The 20891-nt window shown below is 36.8% G+C and overlaps 1 long non-coding RNA gene across 4 annotated transcripts in view; it reads right to left on the bottom strand.

The window, feature by feature from the left end:
* LOC309629129 overlaps window positions 1-20891 on the bottom strand; it is a 98645-nt gene that overhangs the window by 33355 nt on the left and 44399 nt on the right. For all 4 annotated transcript variants that reach the window (XR_014244868.1, XR_014244869.1, XR_014244870.1 and 1 more), the window contains one exon: window positions 11800-12342. This is a non-coding gene — a long non-coding RNA (uncharacterized lncRNA). The remainder of the gene's footprint in view (window positions 1-11799; window positions 12343-20891) is intronic.

Here is a 20891-nt window from a genome sequence, read left to right as displayed (position 1 = left end):
AATGTTCAGTGAGCACCTTGGGGGGAAAAGCACTGTGCTAAGTATTAAATAGTGTCCTTTCTTCAAAATGTCAACAATTAAGAAGAGAGATGAGACACGAACACAAATGCCTACATCCTAAAGAAGTGTGTGACAAGCTACCTAACAGAGACACCTGGAATATAAGAAGCAACTTTGTAATCCCTACAAATGGTCCAAGGAGAGCGGGACATGGCAGAAGCAATAGGAGGAAGATTTAGGAGGAAGGGACCAAGAGTCACGACGGGGATCATTAGAAAGGGAGCCTACAGTAAATACCATTCCAATGTTGAGAAAAGAGAGTTCTCTGTGGGAGAAAAATCAGTTCTTAGAAAATGCTGAGGTTTTGCCAATTTCAATGTGCTGTCGACTCAGTGAGGCCAGATCTCTTGGAGCAAAACTTGGCTCTTGCCTTTTTTCCCACTTGGACAGTAAGGAAACTGATGAAGTATTTGCACACTTTAAAAATATAATTTATCTTCAACACACCCATGAGAAGGACTAAAATTTTTTTAAAAAAAGAAGACCTGACAATACTGACAATGCCAAGTGTTGCCAAGAATAAGGGGCAAATGAGACTCTCATAAACTGAAGGTGGAAGTATTAGATGGTACAACATCTTTGGAAAAAGGTTGAACCGTTTCTTATAAAACTCAATATACACCTACTCTATAACTCAGCAATTCTATCCCTAGGTATTTATCCCAAAGAAATAAAGACAGAGGTCCACAAAAAGACTTGTACAAGAAACACAACATAGTTGAATCTTGAAAACATTATGCTCAGTAAAAGTAGCCAGACACAAAGACTACAAGTTCTCTGATACCATTTATATGAAGTTCTAGACTTGGAAAAACAATTATTAGGTGTTCAAATCAGAACAATGGTTGGCCCTGAGAAAGTTAGTGCAGTTATTACTGGGAAGGAGCATGAGGGACCCTCCTGGATGATGGTGATGGTCTATATCTTGATAGGTGCTTGGGTGGCACAGATATATGCAGTTGTCAAAACTCATTAGTATCACTTAAGATTTATATATTCCATTGCATATAAATTTTACCCTGAAAGACAAGGAAGAAGTCTAAAAGATATTAAATTCTAGTTAAAGATCTGCATGATGTTATATTTAGAAGTGAAATGTCCTGATGTCTTCTACTTACTTTAAAATGTATCAAAAACTAAGATGAAAAACTAAGATCATTTAATATATGAAGTATATTAAAATTTTAATTATAGAATCTAGCTATAGATCTATGAGTGTTTACTGTAATAGTCTTTCAACTTTTCTATATGTTTGAAATTTTTCATAATTAAATGTTGGGAAAATACAACTCAAGAATATATTAATACACATATATTTTTTAAAGAATTTTGAAATTTTGAATTACCGACAAATTAAAGGTAAAGTACTTTGCAGTGAGGAAGGCTTAGGTTTTTATTTTATTAAGTGCCCTCATTTCTTGAAGTGTGGTGTAGAAGGAAATAACCCGAGAAGTAAAACCATTAACTACAGAGCAAGACTGAAGGACCCCAGTTTCATGACACAAGACCTATGTCTTATGTTTTAGAAATAATTTCATTATAGACTTCAAATGGACTTTTAATTTAAAAAAACTGGAGTGGATAAACCAAAGATATTGGAATATAAATACAGTTTCTGGACACCTGAGAATTTGTTAAAGACATTTTTTACTTGTTGTGCAGAAGATTTGGAAAAGCTCATAAGTGCACAATGAAGAAGAAAGAAGCCACCCACAAGCCTATCCTCCCACCGAAAGAAAATCACTATTAATAGTTTGAGAAACTTATTTCCATGGATTTCTCTTTCCACGTCGTTAACAGAGTTAAAATGGCAAATATAATATTCCAGTAAAATGTAAATATGTTTCATGAGCAAAAAATTTTTTTCATAAATAATTTTAAAGACTACATAATGTTATTTTAAATGGGTATGTTCAGTATTTTACTATGGAAATGTGGGCATATATATTGTTTTAATTTTATTTTGCTATAATAACATTGGAAAAACGTCTGAGTGAAAAGCTCTTTACATATTGATTGTTTTTAGGACAGAGAATTTCTGGAAATGTACATTTAACAGAGCCTGTTAGTTGGCCTGTGGGTTAAGAATTGTCCCTGTGGACTTGTGACAAAGTGTCCTTATTGCTGCAGATAGCTCAATGATATTAAATGTAGGATGAACCTCGTCCTACGGTTTGTCGGTATCCCAGCAACCCATGGAAAGATAATCGTGAACTGTCTACACCTGCAGTTCATGCAAACACAGACTTATGCACTGGACACAGGTGGGGTGGGGAGGAGGAGATGATGAACTCAGTTTGAAATGCTCCTTTCCAATCCAGCAAGGAGTAAAACATAATCTAAGTGAGGCAGGAGCCCAGAGCTGGAAGACGCACCAGAAAGTGGGGGAACAAGTTCTTCTCATGGGTTGAGGTTCTGCTTGACCCCCTCCCAAGATGAGGGCCCCCTCCCTGCGCAGAGCAGCCTCTGTAGCATCAAAGGATAAAGAAACTGTATCATGGCAACAAGAGGATGGATAAGCCACGGTGCCCCCGAGGCCCTCTTTAAGGAAGTGGACGTAAGATGGTCAGATTTTCCATTTCACAGCAGAGAAAGGTGAGAAGCATGGACGGACACTCAGAAATGGGGATTCATAGCAAAAGAACTTAAACTCAATGTATCCTGTAGGCAAGAGGACCTGGTGCAAAGTGAGGAAAGATTTGTGTCTCTCTCATTCTCTGCCTCAGCCAATGACTCAGAGCTAGGAGTGTAGTGGAGCCAGCAGGCACCAGCTGGAGAGAGCTGAATGGTAAGTATTCAGAAATTTTGCAAACCGGTTTGGTAACTTGAAACTGGTCATGATGGGAGTATTTACAGCATGGAAGTCAGCAAACTACATATCACAGCCCCCTTGGAAATCTGATTTACCACCTTACCATAGCTCAGATCCAAAGCCCCTTTTCTGATTTCTCTCCCAAATTCCAGACCCATTGTTGGTAACTGCATTCAGAACATTGCTACTCAAATTGATTAGGTTCAAAAGAGAACTCATCATATTGTCTCCCACGTATTATCTTACTGTTGTTAACAATTTATCGTCTTAACATCAAAGCTCTAAACCTCACAATCATGTTGAACACTCTGCTCATTGATAACAAGAAGAATAAAAGGGAAAAAAAGGAGGAGGAGAATTATTTGAGAGACATTAATTTCTCAATGCATTATGTCAGCTCTTGTAATAAGCTCACAACATTCTCACAACATCTCTTGAAAGAAGTTATTACTGTAATTCTGCGAAGGGAAAACTGAAGTTCAGAGAAGTTTTGTGACTCAACCAAATTTTCACAGCTAATAAGTTTCAGAACTATGATTTGAATCCAGAGCCCTCAGAGTACAAAATGCACTCAAACCCAAGTGCCATATTTCTAACCAATCAGTTGCTAAATTCAGGCCCTTAGGACTTTCTTTCATTGTTTTTATGGAAGTATTATTTACATATAATGAAATGCACAAATCTTAAATGTACATTCACAGTGTGGACAAATATATACACTTGTGTCAACTCATACTCCTTTCAAAATACATTTCCATCACCCCCCCAAAATTTCCTCCTTCCTTATTCCAGAGAGTAAACACTGCTTTAATTCATTTCATCGTAAATGAGTTTTGTCTGTTCTAGAACTTCATATAAATAAAATCATAAGGTATGTACTCTTTTGTGGAAGTTTTCTTTAGCTCAGCTGTTTGAGAATTATCTATATTATTCATGTATATCAGTATTTCTGTGTTTTTTTTATTGTGAGTAATATGCCATGGCATGGATAAATCAATGTTTTTTTTATCCACTCTTTTATTGATGGACATATGAATGATTGGCTATTATGTTTAAGGATGCTATGAACATTCTTATACAAGTCTTTTTGTTGACATGTGTTCATTTCTTTGAGCATAAAACCTAAAATTATAAGAGCTAACCCATAGGTTAGGTGTATTTTTACCTATAAGAGAAACCGTCAGACTGATTTCCAAAGTCATTTTATCATTTTATATTCTGACAAGCAGTATATGATGATTCTAGTTGTTCTACTTCTTTGTCAACACTTAGTATTGTCAGTCTCTTTAAGTTTAGTCATCCAGTGAGTGTGTGGTGATAACTCATTGGCTTTAATTTGCATTTCCCTGATGACACTTCCTTAATGACTTAAAATGTGGACCTGGAGATCAAAGAAAACACAGGATTATCAGGAATATATCTTTATGACTTTAAAGTAAGCAAAAATTCCTTTGACAGGAACCCAAAAGCACTAACTTTAAGAGAAAAAAGTGTATATATATATACACACATATATATATGACTTCATCAAAATTAAAACCGTAAGAAAATGGATAAACAAGCCATATTCTGGAATAAATATATACATACAAAGGACTTATACCCAGACTATATAAACAACTCTTTCAACTCAAATTTTTAAAAAATCCAATGGGAAATTATGGGCAAAAGACTGACAGGCACTTCACAAAAGAAGATATGCAATGGCTAAAAAGCACATGAGAACATTTCTCATAACACTTCATCTTTACTTTTCGAGGAGCCAATCATTTTGCATTTTGTACTACAGTTTATGTAAGTATAACTCCCAACCTGAACTGTAAGCCACTTGAAAGCAGAATGAATGTTTGAGGCATCTTTGTACCCTCAGGGTATATATACATGTGGAGACGGAATAGGCTCACAAATATTTTTAAATGGTTGACCAAATGATTTAACAAAGTCTGTCTTAAGTCATTTTAGCTGGCTGTCAATATTGTAAGCAAGTGACGCAGTAATATTAGAGCAGTGCCAAGAGAGAAGAAATAAAACAGATCGCAAGAAGACTAAGCCTAAGAGGTGGAAAAAAGTGTTTCCCACAGACAGATGAAATGACATTTCAAGGGTTAGTGTAAAATATAAGAGGAAATAAGTTTAGTAGAATGAAATGACACGGGTAATGTGAAACAAAGCTTTCCAAAAATAAGACACCTACTCTTTTGCCTGGGCAACCCATCTCTGTGTGGGTAATTTTGCATCTATGAAAGCCCAGGGGAAGCTATCAGACCAAAACAGGAAGCTGTGCATGTGCTCTCAGGCGGAAGTCTCCAAGACATGCCTCTTGTGTACTCTGATGTGCATCCTGCTTGCCCGAAAACTCAGATTCCTTGTCAAAAAAATAGACCCAGAAAATGCACACGGCATCATTACTGCATTACAATAGTGTTTTCAGATTCTAGTGACATCTTGGAATTCCCAGCATGCCATAATTTTAACTCCTATAGGGTATGTCCTCCTTGAAATAAAATTTGTTCACTGGGGCACTTGTAACTGAGTTGTGTGAAACTTGCTCATCCCCACGATTCATGAAATATTCATGTTCAATATTTACAGTAATTCTGAAAGGAATTTTCTAGAAGTAGAGGCTTACTCAAATCATATTCATAATTATTTTAAAATAATAATGCATTCTCTGTTCCAGATGATGACCTCAAGAACCAGTTCTTTTCAGGAAAAAAAAAAATCCCTGAGTATATTCCAATGATCTTATTTCTGTCCCAGATTTCAAACTAATTTGCATAAGTGATTCAGTTCCCATTTATTGGTTTTTTTTTTTTTTTCCTTTCCTGATCAGCACTTTCACATACGTGGAAATTCTGACCAATAAGAGCAATTTTCACGACTTTTCCTTTTTGTGATTCTCAGGAGGAAAAAAAAGAAACTTACTGAATAAATTAAATTACATTTCATGACTAGAGCAGTAAACAAGAGGATTAGAGGGACACTCTGGGTGGGGTTCATACAGGTCCTGGGCAAAGAAGGAAAAACAGAAATTTTTTTTTTAAAGAGGGAAGAGTTAAAGAATTCAGAAGACCCTAAAAAATGACATCCCAGAATTATAAATTGTGTGTGTGTGTGTGTGCGTGTGTGTGTATATGTCTCTGCGTGTTTATGGATGTGGAGAAAGGTGTATGAGAGTCAGAGAAAAGAAAACCTTAAGTGAAAATTATAGTTTTGCCAGAAAAACCTTAGAGTAAACATATTTATCCCTATTCAAGCAAAACACATCCAGATAATTAGCAGAACCACTTAAATAATACGACCTCACCCAAGATGCCACCTCAGAACCATTATTCTCCAATTGAATAGAGCCATCTAAAACACACACACTTTAACACCAGACCTGACTCCGTAGTAATAAACGTAGGGAAGGAAGGAGAAGATGGAAATAGCAAAATGGCAGAATCCTCTTAAACACATTGGGTGGACATACTTACAACCTTTAAACCACTATCTTGTGTTCAAACCACTTCTTTCTCAAGTTTTCTCAACGAAAAGCTAAATAGAAAAGTAAGTACTGGTGGTCAGGGTTGGGAGAGAACAAAAAGAAAATGGTTCAAAATTCTAGAATGACATCAAGGTAAAGGCAAATTCATTCCAGTTATTCCATTCTTTGTCCTTCCAAATGTTAAATAGGCTGAGGATGCACGTTCAAGGCTCCTCAGCTCTCTCAGGGCAACATTGGCTTTGACTTTTTAACAAATTTGATGCATTCCTATTAAAGATATATGTGTATCATTCCTTAGATCTGTCATATTTTTTAAATGCTCAAGGAGAGCCTGTTATGTAAAGGATCCCCCTAGTGTATAGATCTAAGTTCCAATTCTGGCATTTTGGACTTCTCTAAAATGCAGCCTATCAGAATAGTATTCCATCTCAGAATTACTAAATGCATCTGCTACACCTGAACGTCATTTTTATATTTTAATTCAGATTCTTCTTGTGACTATCTGTTTCTCAGTTGAATTTTTTGGGTAGTTTAAAGCATTTACATCCTTTCGCATCTCTTCTTTAAGATGCTTAGTTTAGCAGCTAACATTTTCCCAGCAGTGTTTTCTTCATGCATAATTCTTTGGCACCCCAGGCGCCAGGCTCTGAAACAGTTGTTGGGCTTTCTCTGGCCCCCAAACTTTCCAAAGGAATATGGGCAACTTGGGAGTCTCCTGAAGGATTTGGTGCCTGGGGTAACGTGTGCTGTTTGTTTAGTGAATTAGCACCTCAGAAAAAGATGTAAAGAAGGTTTTCCTGATGGCGTGGAGAGCAGAGTCAGGAAGCCTAGTCAATTTACTTTGGTACTATTTGGTACTTTGTCAGCACTAGCCACGTTTTCGACTCTGGCTTGAAACTGATAACCTAGATGTTTTTAGCCAGCGTTGACACTGTTTGAAGTTATGATTTAGGAGATTTCAGTCGGAATCCATGATCCATGAGGTTTATTTGGTCATAGAAGATTCTAATGCCTGTCTTGTTCCTTTGTGCTCCCTTGCAGGGGTGTGGAGCAAATTTTTAGGGACCTCAGTTCTAATGTAGATTTTTTTAAAATTCTGTGCTATGACAATAAATCTATAATGACTATTTTAAGACCTAAATACATGAAACATAAGTGGTGAAAAAGACACCTGCATTAAGGTAGTACCAATAATAGCTACCAGCTACGTGATGCTAACTCGGGCACGGCCACAAGACTAAGCTATTTATATAAACCTAATCTTTATAATAATGCTATGACTTAGGTACCATTATTTATATTTTACAGGTAAAGAAACGGGGCATTTACATTGCTAAAAGTATATCACCTTGACTCCAAAGCCTACATTTTTGACCAGTACACTATACTGCTGCTTTCTGTAATACATTTAAGTATACTTTGAAAAGGTATCACACTCTGTAAGTATTAGGTGGTATTATCATGGCGTTGGAGAAGAGTCTTAATCTCGTACTATTCTTACTGCTACTCTCTAAAGGAAGAAATGCCTTAAAGTGGTTTGAATGGTACAGCCATCCTTGTGAGTCATTTAAGTGAGTGTAGTTAGACCTTTTGGAATTAGGTGCGGGAATACTTCAAAACTAGTGTTTTACAATTTCGAGAACTCAAGATATGGGCCTATGTCATCAGAAGCTGCTGTTACCCACTCCTGAGTGTGGAAAAGGAAAAGCCTCGGCAAGAAAATAACAAACAGAACAACTACTTCCAGGCTGATGATGGTCTAAGATGCCTACGTTTTTCTGCTGTGGCTGCAAAGAAAACATTTGCATTCTGAGAGCACTTCAAAACGGGTTCAGTTATTTGCCCCTTGGAAGATACCTATATGTTAAAATCTCTAAGATTTTGTTTCTGGAACACCACAAGTGAAAGACATCAGTTTCCATCATCCATTACTGTTATTTTGAAGTGAGATATCGATTGAAGGTCAAAGGCCAAGACTCTGGAAGCAGAAACCTCAAACAATGTGTTTAGTATTTCCATAATACCTCTCCAGCTTGTGCGAATATGACGTTTCATAGTTTAAGGGTTATGGTTTCCTGATATATCTCTATGGAAGAAATATTATATGTCAGTGTTCCCTGAAATAGAAATACACATCACTGTTGAGACACAAGAATGCTTTTGCTAACAAGTTGATAATTTGGGCAGCAATAAACAATTGCAAGTTATCAGTAATTGCTTTATTAAGCAAACAGATTTCAGCAATATCTCTCCAGTAAAATATTGCTTTCATGATATCAACCCTTTATTTTTTTATTGAAGTATAGTTGATTTACAATGTTGTGTTAGTTTCTGGTGTACAGCAAAGTGATTCAGTTATACATATACATATATATTCTTTTCCATTGTAGGTTATTACAAGATATCGAATATAGTTCCCTGTGCTATACAGTAGGTTCTCGTTGTTTATCTATTTTATATATGTGTATCTGATAATCCCAAACTTCTAATTTATCCCTCCCTCATTCCCCTTTCATAACCATAAGTTTGTTTTCTATGCATGACATTGATTCTTTAGCTGAAAAGGGGAATTACTCTACTGTTGAGGCAACTAAAACGATCTTAATTATAGCTGTGAATTTGGTCTCATCCATAGACTGGGGGAACTACTTTGTTCATCCCAATGGATTCTCGAATTTCCTCTTTCTCTCACTCTCTCTTTCTCTCTCAATTAGAGTCCTTTACCTGTCACATCACCATCCCCAAATACAGGCTTGCAAGTCAAAATGAACTTGACATGGTGGGACAATATGTTTAATTTGTGAAAAAAAATGTAGGATGGAAGCAATGTATGACTCAGACCAAATTCTGAGGTCATTCACCCAGTTGCTCATCTAAGGATCATAGAGCTATTGATACTTTGGGTTGTCAGAAACAACAACCAACAAAAATGCTACAATATAAATGATTAAAAGGAGTGGAAGGATGGTCTTCGAAAATTTTGTTCAATAAAAAGTTTAAAAACATGAGACAAAATATCAAAGAAAGTAAAATAAGAATGAAAAATGTGTAACAAGTACATGTCATTCAAATTTGACGTTTACTCATATACTTGTTGATATCACAAAAGAAAAGATGCTCATTTTATAAGCCATTATTAAATATGTCATTAAAATCAAAACAATAAAATAGAGTCCTCAGGCCTGAGCTGATGTAGTAAATGTCTATGAATGCATTCAAATATCTACCCCGTCTACAATGCTTTGGAGCCAGCATGATTACACACAGCCTCTGTCACTTGAAAGGGATGGCAACACGTCCTTCTTGATAAGGTAAGCTACCTGTGATCACACACCTTCAGGAGAGAGCAGATGGGGTGTGTTTGGGTGAGAAAGGTGACTAAGCCAATTTGGGCACCATCCAAGCCAAGAGTATCTCAAGAGCTGGAATTGGAATATGGATCAGAGCTACGGTGTATAACAGTTCTATCCCTTTTTGATTTTTAAATTCATATGAAAAAACTGAGCAGAGAAGCTGTCCACAGTCCTCTCTTTCAGCACTTTTATTTCCTCTACCCTAAGGAAGTCTAATTTATTGTTGTATACAATTCTAACTTGTTTTGTGTCATTACCAATTTATCCCATTTTGTTTTAAATTGTACTCTGCTTTGTTCTGGAAGGGAAACCTTGAAAATTTCAACCTCCCCAAGGACACTGTGATGGAGAATCCATGGTAGGTCGTGTAACTCCTATCAGCCTCTATCTAGAGATATAGCTTGAAAGATCATAGAGTTTTGTGTAAACTATTATTCCTCAGTTAATGAGACAAGGGCTTTGACCAATTAACACACACTTCACAGCCTTTAAAACAATGTGGGAATGTCCTTAAAAGATTTCTGACAGAAATAGCTAAAACATTGTGTGTGTGTGTGTGTGTGTGTGTGTGTGTGTGTATGGGCACACATGCGTGCACATCCCTTGAAGTTTGGGTTAGAAGCTAGAAGGAGAGTTGAAAATTTAAAAAAATAGGCAAAGCATTAAAAGTCTAAGTATTGTTTTCAGCTTGAATCTTAAAGAAGGGTCTGAGTAGTTCATATTCTATCTAAAATGGTTTGTTCATAAATAATGCACGTTAGAAAGGCAGAATGCTAAAAGTCCCTCTACATCTGAAAGGAAATTTATGATCCCTTCAAAATTTTAAATCATTTCAGGCTGTGTAAAACATATATCTTTAGGTATTATTCTTGATCTGAGTTCTACTCTGCAAACTTGCTAGCACTATATCCCTTATAAGGCAGAGTTAATCAACTTTAGCACGACTGATATTTTGGACCCGATAATTCTTTGTTATCAGGGGCTTTCCTGTGAATTATAGGACGTTTAACAACATTCCTGGCCTCTATCCACTAGCTTCTAATAGCAACCACACCATCAGTTGTGAGAATCAAAACTGTTTCCAGACATTGCCAAATGCCCCTTGGGAAAAATAGGGACAAAATCATCCCAGCTGAGAACCACTGATATAAGAATAACAATGTAGGGCGTGTGTGGCCCAGAGTGCCGGGGTGGCTGGTCTTACTAAAGAAACTAACATAAGATAATTTCACAATTTCATTTGGTATTGTACATTGAAAAACATGGCCACAACAGTTGGCATCTCCTAAGGGGTCAAGTGTATTTCGCCTCCTTTCGAATCTGGCCTTGCCTTGTAAAGAGCTTTGACAAAAAAAAGTGCATACATGGCATTATGTGACATCTGAAGCTAGGTCTTTCAGCTTCCAGTTTGCTGTCTTAGAGAGCTGCCCTGGGACCGCCATGTAAGGAAGCCAGGCTAGCCTCCTGGAAGATGAAAGGCCACGTGAAAGAAAAACAAGGTTCTCCAACCGACCGCAAGAACCAACTGCCTGACATATGAATGGAACCCTCTTGGGCCTCGCAGGCCAGCTGATCCTCAAGCTAATTCAGCCTTGTAAGTGAACCTGGGTGAAACCAGCAGAGGAAATAAACAGCCTAATTCTAGAATCAAGGGAAATAAAGAATCATTCTTGTTTTAAGTCTCTAAGTTTCAGGGTGGTTTCTGATGCAGCAAGGACTAACATGGTACCCTAGCTTGGACTCAACGTATGCTGCTATCAAGAGACTCCTACGTGAAAGATGGTGGGTCAGATCCAGAGAAGTGAATGACTTTCGGTTAGAGTCATGAAGACATGGTTCCTGGTGACCTCAGAGACTTCACACAGCTTCTCCAGAGCACACATGGAGATTAGATAATAACTTTTCAGAACTTCATTCAATTCAATTAGGAAAAAGTGCATTTATACAGTATCAACAATGTACAAAGTACGTAAGGAGAGGGGAAGCTATCATTTTCTACCTGTTTTAAAGTAGGTTAAAACAAAATCTTGACTATTATTGTGAAAAGAAGTGAAACATGATGCTCTGGAACAAATAAAAATACATACCTTAAACAGAGAATGATTGTGGTGGGGGGCTGTATTGATCACTTGTCAACTTGGCTAGTTTGGAAGGATTTTCCCAGAATCTCCCACTTATGGTTCTAGATGGAAGTTGACCAAAAGAGAAATTCACACGAGGTTTTTGCAAGGTGTAGGGGAAGCTGTAGCCATCATGCCCTGAAGGTTTTCATAGTTAGATGCAGAGATGCCAATGGATTCTGCCATGTCCTTGCTTCATCCCCCACCATGGGTCCAGCTCTTCTTCCCAAATGCTGGTCCTGCTGACCAGCAGCTACCCCAAGCTGGACTTTCTGTTGGCTCTCCTTAGTAATTTAACTTCAGCATCTGGACGTGCTTAGCTTCCAGGTTTTCCTGTAAGTTATCATTTGTCCTCTTGTATAGTGTATCAGAAGGCTGGTGGTTTTTATCTGATCTTTCAACTCGTCCTTTTGGACTTCTCTCCAACTTCTCCCCATTTGTGTAACGTCTTCCTATAATAGATTCTTTATATCATGATACTCATAGTGGTTTTGACTTCCCAGTGGAACCCTGGAAGATAGGATATCACAAAGAGTTCAGAAAGAGGAAATTCTGAGAATAGGTTTTGCTCTGGCATTTTCTATGAGATCACACTTAATTTTGAGAAGCCCAGTTTGTTTGACTTCCTAGCATCAGTGATGGTGGAAAATGTCCCTATGTTTATCATATACACACAGTCCCCTCATTCTTCACCTAGTCATGGAGAACCAGAGGATGGAAGAAACCATTAAAATCGCTCCTGCTCCTTAGTTGTTCCAGTTATAAATCCAGGAGGACCCAAGAGGTAGCAAAGGGGATTAATACACTGCCTAAAGAGATAAAGATCTCATGGGCAAAAAATGTATTAAGGAGCAGTAATCATAGCATTTTTTTAAAATCAGAAGTAGAGAAAAAGTAATATCAGATATTTAGTGAGACAAGATAATGTTTATGGCATTTGAAGGGAGATGTATCTCAGAAATAATTTAAATAGGTTTCAGTGTCTGTCATAAATACCAAAATACCAAAAGAAAAATCTGTAGGCAAATGTAACCTTGAGAGGTATAAATCAGTAAAGAATAAAAAATTTTCTGTAAGACAAATTGAAATGTGTCAGGGAGAAATAAATGCTATGAGCTCCATGCTTAGTAAAACTGAGTGTTGGACTTTGGAAAGCATTGTATGTGCACAAAATTTACGATGTTCATGGTGTCTTTCATAATGGTTAGATGGAATTTTCAAATTATAAAAATTACAAAAATGAGCTGCAAGACTAGAGTTCTGAACTGTAGATAATTTTTTAAGCTCAATGGATCAAGTCAAACATATGCTACTTGTTTTCACTTATGTTTGGCTCTAAATGGTTAACTCTTTGCCAGATTGGATGGAAGATCGACCCAGACTCTAGGGGACATCAGAAATTACCTGGGGCTTGCTGAATATATGCCCTTTGGGCCCACCTCCAGACATTCAATAGATCCTGAGTGGAATCAGGAAATTTCTGCTGTTTGAAAGATTCCAGGTGATTCTGACCTAGATAGTTTAAGATCATACCTTGAAAAACAGTTATCTGGACCCAACAGAATGAGTTCTCAGGCTCTGTGCTGAGTATACCAAGTGAAAATATCTATAAGTTATTTTTAAAGTATAAAAATACCACATCATGTCCCATATGACACTTTGCTGAAGAAAACATACCATTTGCATTGTTTCCAAGTAAGATGCATGAGGCTCACACACGTGTGTGTGTGTGTGTGTGTGTGTGTGTGTGTGTGAACATCCTGCGTTGATGCTGCTGAGGCTGTTGGCAGCTCTGTCTCAGATGTGAAGGCGTGAGGGTCTCAAATTTGGAGCAGAAGCAAGAAGATGGCCCCAGACCAAAGCATCTCCCATTAGAGTACTGCTAAGTCCAAAGAAATGTATAAAATTACTCATGTGAATGTATTGATCAAGAAAAATCTATATTTTCTTTCTAAAAAGTATGTTTAGGAAAATTAAGGACAACTTACTTCACTATGAAGAGTTTACTTTTGGCAAAAGGGGAAAATGTTGAAACATACAGCTTTCAAAAATGGCAAAGGAGTTTACATTTTGTATTTAAGGATTTGGCAATAATTCGGATGTGGAACAGGATATCAATCATCCACACGTGGCATCTCAACTTTTCCTATTTTTTCGTGAATGGAAAGGTCATTGTATTTAACGAGGATAAGGGTTTCAAACGTTCCCTCTTACATCTTTGCTTTGTAGACTTCCTTCCCTCTGTCTGAAATGCCTTCCCTGTACCTTCTTCACTTAACTAAATCCTGCTTTTGCCAGAGATTTAGCTCAACTCCGCCTCCCCAGGGGGCTTTCCTTGAAATGCACCCCCATCCCTACCCTCTTACCATCCTACACAGTCTCAGTACGGTCTCTTCCCTCCATCACTGCACTGTGACTCTGATGTCTCCAACACCTTTGGCTCCACCAATAACCTGTGAGTTCAATGAGATCGAAAACCTCGTCCTCTTCATATCTATTTCTGAGCAAATAGGGTTAAAAAATCCGCATAATAAGTGGATTTTAAAAATTGAAATTATTAACATTTGGTAAATCCTAATGAAACATAACATTAGTGCCTGAGTGTTAGTTGCACGTATACAAAAACCCAGGAGGTCATAAGTTGCAAGATGTGTAACTACACCAAGAGAAGCAAACATAATAACATATTGTACCCCCACAGTAGCAAACACCGACAGGGACACTTAACTAAGAGTAGTACGACCTATGACCTGCTATGTTGAACTGCTACAAAATGTGATCAGAATTTGTTTTCCCCATTACACTGCAAAACACACACACACACACACTCAAAGGCAATGAAGTTTCCTGATCCTTCTGTTTGCTCTAGCATCTAGCACAGAGATGAGCAAACATCAATGTTCCTATTTCCTTTGCTCTTATTAATAGGAAGAGTTTAGTATTTATTCTTTGAGATAAGTGTACAGATTCTCCTAATCAAAATTTAGAAAACAAATGAGTACTTGATTTTCAAAGAAAAGGCATAAAATGTTTCCTTCCATTGATTGATTTATTTAAAATACAACTTTATCACTTAATTTGTATTGTTTATTTGGGAACAATTTTACATTTGTTTTTACTGTTCAAAACTTTTTAAAAGTGCAGATTGCTTATTTGTTTTGTCTTCTTTTTTCCCACTGCATGTTGAGCTGTGCAACACCAAACAATCTGTGATTAAGAAAATGAGTTTTGCTTTTAATCAATTAAATTTAAAAGTTGGCATATGAAGCTCATAGCTCCTTAAAAGAATGACTTAATAAAGAAGCAGTAGTTTAATATTTAGACAGTGAGACAATAATCAGAAAATAATAAAAACAGACATCTTTAAATAGATAAAAGTGACAATCTTATATAATGCATAGGTTTTATTCCAATAGCTTCCAAAATTAATATCTCATGAATGAGTGAGTGCAAATCACCTTATTCAGTGCAATCAGACTGAACCTGCCATCTTGACTATAAAGCTATCACTGCAGAGGCAATTATATCCTAACAAACAAATATTGTTCAGGTAGGAAGATGAACACATGTGGGAAGGGAAACATGTACATATTTCAAATGAAAATCTGTTCCTTGCTTTAAAAAAATAAAGAAGACTTCAAATACTTTGAATCCTACATTCACCCCAAAATCCCTATGTCACTTTATTCTTAAACTTAGTTCTTAATTCTTAATCTTCTATGTTAATTCTTAATCTTAATTCTTAATCTTATATCAAAAATATATTTTTGTCAATACAAATGTTCCTGAGAATTCTGTACATTATATTATAGAAACTGTTTTTGTCTCACAGTTTATAGACTTAGAGGTATGCATATGGGAAAACTCATTTTTACAAGAATATCTTAACAAAATATATGTCTGATAAAACTGCGTTTATTTTACAGTCAAAATTTTGAATCTGAAAACTCTGCCATAAATTTTAATTAGGAAATTTTTTCCTTTTTTTCCCTGTTTTATTAAGATATAATTGATACACAGCATTGTATAAGTTTACAGTATATAGTATAATGATTTGACTGACATGTATTGTGAAATGATTACCACAATACATTTAGTTATCCATCATCTCATATAGACACCAAAAAAAAGAAAGAAAAAATTTTTTTCTTACAATGAGAACTTTCAGGAATTGCCCTCTTAACAACTTTCAAATATACCATACAGCAGCGTTAACTATAGTCATTGAGTTGTACATTACATCGCCAACTCCCACTTTTGGTAACCGCAAATCTGATCTCTTTTCTATGACTTGTTTGTTTAGATTCCACCTACAAGTGAGGTCATATGGTGTTTGTCTTTCTCTGACTTACTTCACTTAACATAATGCACTCAAGTTCCATTCGTACTGTTGCGAATGGCAGAATTTCCTTCTTTTTTATGCCTGAATATTATTTCATTGTCTATATATTCCACAACTTCTTTAATCATTCATCTGTTGATGAACACAGGCTGTTTCTATATCTTGGCTCTTGTAAATAATGTTGCGAGAAACACGTGACTGCAGATATCTTTTTGAGTTAGTGTCTTCGTACATTAGGGAAATTTTGAAAGAAACAATTGAAAGACATTTTCATAATACATTGTCATGCACCCATTTCCTTGATGAGCCCATCCACCCGCATCACTGATCTACTGTATCTATACTACTAACTCATCCATTTAAATTTCAACACTTGCTCCACATCTGTTTTGCGAGGAAGACTTCAGTGCTTCGCCATACATAGGACTATGAGTACAGAAAGTATTTTTATTACTTTTATTACTACACTTTTATTACATTTTCCCAGTGCCCACCTTTCTAGTCAGAGAAATGTGACTTTGTCTCTAAATTCTACTACTATAGTAATGGGGTCATCCTTGACCCTTAGGTCAAGTTCTTCCAGGGAACATGGTGTTCTTAAACTACTCAGCACATATTTGGCAAAGAACTTTAAAATTTACCTTGAAGTTTAGGGATGAAATGACTCACCCTTTCAGTATCCCATCTGGCTACTTGGGTTCACAATTTGAAATGAATCGTGATCCAACACCACTATTACTCAAGTACCCACACAATCCTAATACAGCTTCATCTTCTAGCTGCCCCATGATCCATCCATTACACATGAAACATGTGATCTGAATCCATACAGCATATTAAAGTAAAGTTATAGAAATTTACTGGCACACAGTGTGGATAAGAAAAAAGCAACAAAGCAATACAAAATACAAAAAGGTGGCCATTGTGGTTGTTGGTTAATGGTGTAGATCTTTACATGGGCGCTCATGCCATTTTCGAATATGCATATAGGGAAAGTATTGGGTCAGTTGTATCATGCCCCTCTTCCTGTCTCTGATGTCAGTGCAATAATAATTCTTCTGGATGACAGCAATCATCTTCTAAATGGCTTTCCCTTTCCAATCCTGCCTTTTTCCTTTCATCCTCCATAATACCGACAAAAACACCTCCCTAAAAACTTTTAATCCCTTGCTAGCTCCCTACTGCATATAAAATATGGTCATAACCCCTTCAGAAAGTATACAGAAAAAAGCCTTAATAACGTGGCCCCAACTTGATCAGACCACCCCTCTCTCTTCTGTCTCCCACCTTTTCCTGTGTGCCCCAGAGGGAGATGCTTGGTGTAGGAGGTGGTCATGATAGTCCACCTGACCAGGAGCTCCATGCATCTGCTTCATCCATCTAGTGACTAACATGGAACCTGACACATATCAGACACCAAAAGACAGAGTCCAGATTCAAGATGGTTGATGAAGACACTTAACTTCCTTCCTATTCCAAATCGCAGGGGGAAAAAATGAAGGTAGAAATCTGTCCATGGCAGCACTGGAAGTACAGGAAGAGTGCAAACAGCAAATGAGCTCAGGCAGGAAGTTGAGCATGATGTCAACATTGGCCAGTAGAATCCAATAGGGCTGAGGAATCTGTGCCCCGACACATGTTTTTTAAAAGGCTCTTATAAATTTTCATGATTTCCAATTATTTAGGATAATCTATTTTTTAGCATGGACACAACTGATGAACAAATTAGTGACCCAGAAGATCAAGCAGAGCAATTCTCTCATAACACACTGAAAAGATAAAGCTATGGAAGGTGTGAGGAAACTACCAGGAGAAATAAAGGATAGATTCAGAAGTTCCAGTTTCTATTTAATAGGGATTCCAATTCCAGGGAATGAAGAAGACGCAGGGTTGGAGTAATTAAAACAGAAAATTTCCCTGCGCTGGAAAAAAAAAAGATGTAAATATTTTGTTTGAAAGTGTTGATACTGCCAAGCTGGAACGTTCTCAACTTATTGAAAGACAAAGAGAAAATCATAACACTGAAATCACAGAAATATGAAAAGAGTTTCCTTCAGCTTCAAAGGAGTGGAGTTAGAATGAGAATGCAGATGTGTCATCCACAAATCTGGGTGCTAGAATGGAAAAAGTTCCTCTCGGGTTCTGAGATTAAATTATTTTGAACCTAGAATTCTACATCCAGCAAAATTGCAAATCAAGTGTAAGAGCAAAAGAAAAACATTTAGAGGCACAAGAAGACTCGGACAGCTTAAAATCCATAAGCTCTTTCTGTAAGAATTACTCAGGGCAATACTCAAACAAAGCAAAAAAATGATGTATATCATAAAGAGAAAAGCATAGGATAAAAGAAAAAGTAGTAAAAAGAAACAGCTGTTAAACTCTTGATTTAGTTTAAATAATCATCATTAAGTGACTAAGACATCGAAGAAAATTATATAATTCTTATGCTCCAGAAATTCCTAAATTCCTAAGTAAAATAACAAAGCAAAATTTTAAAAAGAGCAAATGGAAAAACATAAAATAAGAGGATATTATATTATATATCCCTTTATAACAATATTTGGGTAAATCTAGAAATCTAGATTCTAACACGCTAGATTCTAGATTCCAGTGGGTCCATAATCTTGGATCGTAAAAGAAGTTATATCTTTATCTCCACTCACCTCTAACTGAAAGTTAGCCTGACCTTCAGTTATGAACCTAGGCAATAAACATAGTGATATTAGCATCACCTGTGACAGTTGTCTGTACAAATCACACAAATGTCTATATCACTTTTCAGTTGGTGCAGGTATGTGAAAATATCATTATAGTCATTAGATCAGCTGTAGATTGCACATAGTCTCCAAGTTCCTGTCTACAGATGCCCCTGCAAATGGGCTGACCACCCTCACCCACCGGCAGGGCAAATATGCCTAGTTATCTATTTGATGACTCTGTCACCCATTTTCCGCTCTCTAATATTCTTATCTACCTCTGTTCACCAATAGTTGAAAGGGGGTGAGCTTTTCCCCTCACTTCGTAAAGTTTTGTAAAACTGGACAGTTGATATGAGAATGTTTAACTCTCCATAAGGCAGGATGGTGTTTTGTAAAACTGATAACTGGTGAGCTACCAGTATAAGCCTTGCAAGTTCAAACACATCGCAAGATTGAGATAACTGTTGAAGCATTATTTAAAGTAACTTATTAGGAGTCACAGATTGTGCAGTGATACAGGCCATGCACGTTACAAGTTCTGAGGAGCAGCAAAAGTTCTTTTCTTTATTTGGATTCCTTTTCAATTCCTGTTTTGTACACTGTTATGAAGTAAAGACAAGACTCATAGTATATTATATGAGCAGGATTTGTGCATTTTTATTCCATGAAAATACTGCATGTATTGAGAATAACATTGTGAGAACATCATAAACATAATCAGGAAAAAAAACCCCACACACATTATATGTAGGAAGACACAGAAAGTCATGTGATTCCACTCACAATAAAAGTCAAATTCCAGGAAGAACAGTTTTTTAAATTATTCTAAGAAGAGGTCCATAGATTTCATCAACTGCCAAAGGGGTTCAAGGCATTAAAAAAAACAAAAAACAAAGGCTCCCTGATCTAGATCGAGTAGATGTTTTCTAAGAAGATAAAAATTACCAAAACTAACTCAAGAAGTGGGAGTGGGGGGATGGGCTAGACCAATAATTATAGGAAAACCTGAAGGGTAAGCAAAGATTTACATACACACCTCTCATCACCCTTACCACCCTACCACTATCACAGACTTGTGCCAAAATGCTGCTACCAAACTTGCAAGGAACAGATCATTTCCCTCTCTCTCTCTCTCTCTCTCTCTCTCTCTCTCTCTCTCTCTCTCTCTCTCTCTTTATTTATTTATTTATTTATATTTCTATATAGTAGTGTGTATGTTCATCTCAAACTCCTGATTTCTCTCTCTCCCTGCCCCACTACCCCACTATCTCCTTTGGTAACCATGTTTGTTTTCTATGTCTGTGAGTCTATTTCTGTTTTGTAAATAAGTTCATTTATATCATTTTTTTTAAACATCTTTATTGAAGTATAATTGCCTTACAATGGTGTGTTAGCTTCTGCTTTATAACAAAGTGAATCAGTTATACACATACAATATGTTCCCATATCTCTTCCTTCTTGCATCTCCCTCCCTCCCACCCTCCCCATCCCACCCCTCTAGGTGGTCACAAAGCACCGAGCTGATCTCCCTGTGCTATGTGGCTGCTTCCCACTAGCTATCTATTTTACATTTGGTAGTGTATATATGTCCATGACACTCTCTTACCCTGTCACATCCCACCCCACCCCCTCCCCATATCCTCAAGTCCATTCTCTAGTAGGTCTGTGTCTTTATTCCCATCTTGCCACTAGGTTCTTCATGGCCTTTTTTTTTTTTCTTAGATTCCATATATATGTGTTAGCATACTGTATTTGTTTTTCTCTTTCTGACTTACTTCACTCTGTATGACAGACTCTACCTCCATCCCCCTCATTACAAATACCTCCATTTCATTTCTTTTTATGGCTGAGTAATATTCCATTGTATATATGTGCCACATCTTCTTTATCCATTCAGCTGTCGATGGACATTTAGGTTGCTTCCATGTCCTGGCTATTGTCAATAGAGCTGCAATGAACATTTTGGTACATGACTCTTTTTGAACTATGGTTTTCTCAGGGTATATGCCCAGGAGTGG

Source organism: Balaenoptera borealis (assembly GCF_965194805.1).
Source record: "Balaenoptera borealis genome assembly, chromosome: 5".
Lineage (NCBI taxonomy): Eukaryota > Metazoa > Chordata > Mammalia > Artiodactyla > Balaenopteridae > Balaenoptera > Balaenoptera borealis.
The sequence above is the reverse complement of the archived record's forward strand: the minus strand, read 5'-3'. Positions and strand labels throughout refer to the sequence as shown.